Consider the following 4721-nt stretch of genomic DNA (forward strand, 5'->3'; position numbering starts at 1 on the left):
TGAAGACACAAACTATAAAAGAAAACAATGTAAATGAATTCTTTCAACAAGCTTAACAAAGCCTCAGGAGGAAGACAAGTCACAGCTAATATGCACAATTTTTGTGGAGAGTATCATAGTAAGAAAGCAGCATAAATAATCAGCATAAATAATCTAGTTTGCTGGCTCCTTAACCAGCAAACTAGAGCTGTTCCAAGTATGTACAGCAACTTGGGTCGCCAAACTCTCTACATGTTTCTTATTCCTCCTGAGCCATATACTCAGTGATTAGTTGCTATAACAAAGACTCTACAATTTTTTTTTAAAAAAAGGCTTAAATCAGATTAAAGTTTACTTCTCTTTCATATAAAACAATACCAGGTAGGCTCTCCAGGACAGATATATTAACTCCACAATCATGAGAGTCTCAAGCTATATCTATCAGATATCTTTGCTATCCTCAACTTGAGGTTTTCATCTCCTATCCCAATGTGGCTGCTTCAACTCTTGCCATCACAACTGCATTCCATCCAGTAAAAACGGGAAAAGAAGAAGTCAAAAATATGCCCCTTTCCTTTGAGGGTATGGCAGAAACTTCTCACATCAATTCCTCCAGAGTGCAGTCGACATTCTCACCTGGAACAAAGGAGGCTTGAAAGGCAAAGCTGTTCTTCAGCTCTGCCCTCAGTTAAAATTTGGGAGCTCTATTATCAAAGGGAGAGAGTGAGAAGGAATACTGGGGAACAATCATCAGTCCTTGCCACATTTGGTCTATTGTTTAAGAATCTAGCTTTTCTGGGTGACGTAGAAAAGTGATTCTCAAACTTGTGTAGGAGGTAAAGCAACCTGGGAACCATGGATTAAACCTGAACATGAGGTGCTCAGTATCGAAGTTTCAAAAAAATGTCTTCCATGGAACATTAGTCCTACAAGATAGAGTGGAGAAAAAAATATGGTGTTGGAATCAAATAATTTTGAGAAAAGCTATAACTTCTTTTTTTTTCCCCTGGAGATATGTGGATACATTCTCATTTTAGACTCTGAGAAAACAGTTTCACTTTGTTTAATCCAGTATTCCCGAAACATATTTGACTGAAGACGTTTTTTGTGTAAGCCAAGAATCCCACAGAATTAGTATGCTGCAAAACACACATTGGAAGACAGATTTAATTGCATCCTCCAAGCTGGGAGCAACTTTACTAGCAAGAAATATGACTGTTAATTATAATAATTTTAAAAGTACTACTATAAGCTCTTGCGTTCCAAAACATAACATGCCCTCAAACTAAGAATAATTAGGTGTTTCTGAGTCCCCTGCTTTATATTATATTGTGTGTATATGTGTGTTGCTTTTTCACTTATTTTATATCGCGAGGGTAGCAGGTACTACAAACGTTTTAGTAAAACCATAAGAGAAAAACTTGCAAAAACTCTATTGATTGGTTCAATTTTTCCAGGAATTAGGAAATTTCCCTGTTAGTATGTGACTGAAACAGCTGAGCCCATGTCACAGAAGAGTCTATAGGAGAATAGCTTGAAAATCAGCAGACTTACAGACACAATCTTTTCATTCAAACACATGTAATCTATTTTGGGAGCAATGGCTAACACAAAATACTGCAAGTTCGAGGGGTGTTTGTTTATTTGTTTGTTTACCTTATGTGCTAGTAGTTCACATTTGTACCTGTTTCCAACTGACTTTCACTTCTCAAAAAAAATGTTGACGTAAATAACAGCCCATTTCGCTAACTTATTAGATAGGGACAGTAATTTCATGGAGTGATATGTAGGCTGACTCATGTGACCCCCACTAAAAACTGCGTTTGCATGCTTCATGCACTGAGACATAGCCTCTCTCTCTCTCATCCTCTCTCCCTCTCCCTCGCCCTCTCCCTCCCTCCTTCCCTCTTACCCCTCCCTCCCCTCAATGTACCAGAAGTAGCAATATTTTCAAAAGTCAGATCGCATGGGCCCTGACATACTCCTAGTTTTGGAAATCTGTTGCCACCTATCCCCATTCCATGGCTCAGTCACTATAAAATGGTTAATTTAAGGAAATATTTCCTGTTTGTATAAAAGAGTCAGCCCTACCTGCCCTGGGGGAGGAGACAGAGGAGCAAGAGGAGGGGAGACTGGAGCTTCCTGAGCTGTGAGCACCAAGTGGAGAGGTGGGCATCAATGTCAAGGAGAGCCAAACTCAGACAGGTGGACACCTCAGTCTGCAGTGCCGAGAGCCTCAGGGGAGCTGTCTTAGAGACCACAGCCAACCCAGCGACACCAGCCTGGGACCTGTGCAGGGCAGCATGAGCAGTGCTGTCCTTCTTAGGCCAGGCAGAGAGGCGTCCTGTCCACAGCAGCCTGCATGGGGCTTGTGAATTGTCTAACAGAAGTGACCCCTCTTAGAGCTACAGATTTTAGCCAGCTCATGCAAACCTTACTTTAGGGACAGTGCCCATTTCAGGATCATTTTAACCTCCCAGAAATAGAGGTCGATGTCTTGGATATTCATAGATGGCAGAGATATTGGAGAAGGACATTCCCAGAACCTGTACTTTTGTGAGACTGAATAGAACTAGCTAGTGCTTTTGATCCTGTCGTCCTCACACGACAAGCTGAAAACCAACCCCTTCACAAGTATACGCCACTGGCCCGGAACTATGGCAATGTCCTGGTAAATTTGGGGTGGGTCTTGTGCTCTACCAACCCCTTCCCCAGAACAAAGAGCAAGTCCCCCAAGTGCATGGACCAAAGACAGGGGGAATCTCCCCAACACAAACGGGAGACTGGTGTTCAAATGAGGTAAATTGCTGCTTCAGCAGGAATATAGGTTCAGGTGGCCAAAACGACAGTTATCCACTGTACCCTGTCACATCTTGTCCTTATATTTTAGTTTTTTCCTAAAGAGAGGTCATTGGTTTTTTTCCTCTCAAATTCACATACACTGCCCAGAAGCTCTTGACCTTCCTGAAATCTTTGGTAAACAGTTATAGTGAGTGCACAATGACTGCAGCCCACAAATAAGACACATCCTATGATTAGATGACAGGGTCAGGAAGAGTCAGTCTTATAGGAATAGGAATTCTTACAAGACGCAGCATTAGCTTTTTGTGTGAATATTTCTAGTGTGTCAACCTCTTTACATGATATGTTGCAAATGTGGCTCTGGAAAGCACAGTGTCTCCCACAGATCTTCAAAATACCAAGGGTTCCTGCCACAGGTCTTGTCAAGAAGACACTTTTTTAATCCATAAATTAATATTCTTGGTTTATAAATTTCTTAGAACTATGATTAGTGGAAATGCATTTCCCAGAGTTGGAGATTCCTCTGCTCCCACGCCCAGGTAAATTATAAAAATGTAATTGCTGGAACTGGTAAACCCAAGTAAAATGCCAGACAGAGTGCCCCTCCCCGGTAAGTGACTGTCCTGGGAGGAGTGGATGACAATGGCCTGTCAGAACTCTCTCTCCAGCTTACCACAAGGCAACATTTTGATAACATGCCCTGGCCTAAGACCATTTTAGCTCTTTCTGGAAAATCTCCTAAGAGATCTCAATGGTTAAGTAAATATTTGTCTAAAGGAAAACTTATTCAATTTAATAGATTGAACAAATATGTGCATTAGTACTATATTATTTTAACTTATACGATTTTGATCCTTAAGTTGTGACAAAGTACCCTAACAAAGAATCATTCTCAATTTTTCTGAAACCTGCAAGCCTAAAACTGGGAGAGATTCTCTGCTCTTTTGTTTGGGAAAGGTCTGGGAGTCGGTTTGAAGGGCCTTTTAATTAAGAAGTAAAGTCCCTCTCTTGCTCAGGAATGAAGAGTTTGGGAAAGCACAGCTCAAGGGCTCTGTCTCCCTGTATGAAGATGTGCATTTCTGCAGATGATTATCAGGCTAGCTGGGAGGAGGCCCTGAAATAGGGAGAGTTTGTTTCCTTCTCTTTAGGCCATAGAAAGAAAATAAATAAACCTGAAGAGATAGACATGGTCAAAGCAATCCCATTGGGAAGGGTGGGCTGGCCACAGCACGTGACACATAGCACCTGGCCAAGGGCTATCGACAGAGCTGGTCAGGAGAAGCCCCCAGAAGATGCACATGGCCTGAAAACTCTGTCAGCGATGATGTCCATTTTAGGTTGTTTTGGTTTAGGGTTTGGTTTGGTTTTGGTCTTTCCAGTTTAGTTATTCCCTTAGCTGTCCTTTTGTAAAATTTTGATAAGCATTTTGGAGGAGAGAATTGAATCTGCAGAGACTAGCTACAATCAGAAAGAAAGTGCTGAGATGGAGCCTGAGGTGAGAGACGGTCAGATGGCTGCAGAAAGCCCCTCCTATTCATTAACTGGAGCAGGCAGCCAACAGGTCGCAGAGAATATTAAAGAGAAAGGAAGACTATTGTAAAAAAAAAAAAAAATTAATGGCTAAGGGCTGGCCACTTACAACAAGGTGACAGCACATACACTGGAAGAGTAGTGAGGATCACAGAACAAAAAGTTTAACTTCTGCCTGGAAGATGACACAGGACGAGGACAGTGTGACACCACAGAGAGGATCCACCTGCATGACCCCTAAAATGGACTTTAAATCTGCCTTTACTTCCTAGTGGCTCTGTAGCTCGGGAGAGTCCTTGAAAACTCTCTGAGCCTGTTTCCTCATCTAATAAAAAAATTTACTTATTCCTGCTTCATGGGGTTCCTGCAAAGACTAAGTAAGATTACTTATGTGTGGTTTTTATGAAATA

The sequence above is a fragment of the Pteropus vampyrus genome, unplaced genomic scaffold (assembly GCF_000151845.1).
Source record: "Pteropus vampyrus isolate Shadow unplaced genomic scaffold, Pvam_2.0 Scaffold53, whole genome shotgun sequence".
Taxonomy (NCBI): domain Eukaryota; kingdom Metazoa; phylum Chordata; class Mammalia; order Chiroptera; family Pteropodidae; genus Pteropus; species Pteropus vampyrus.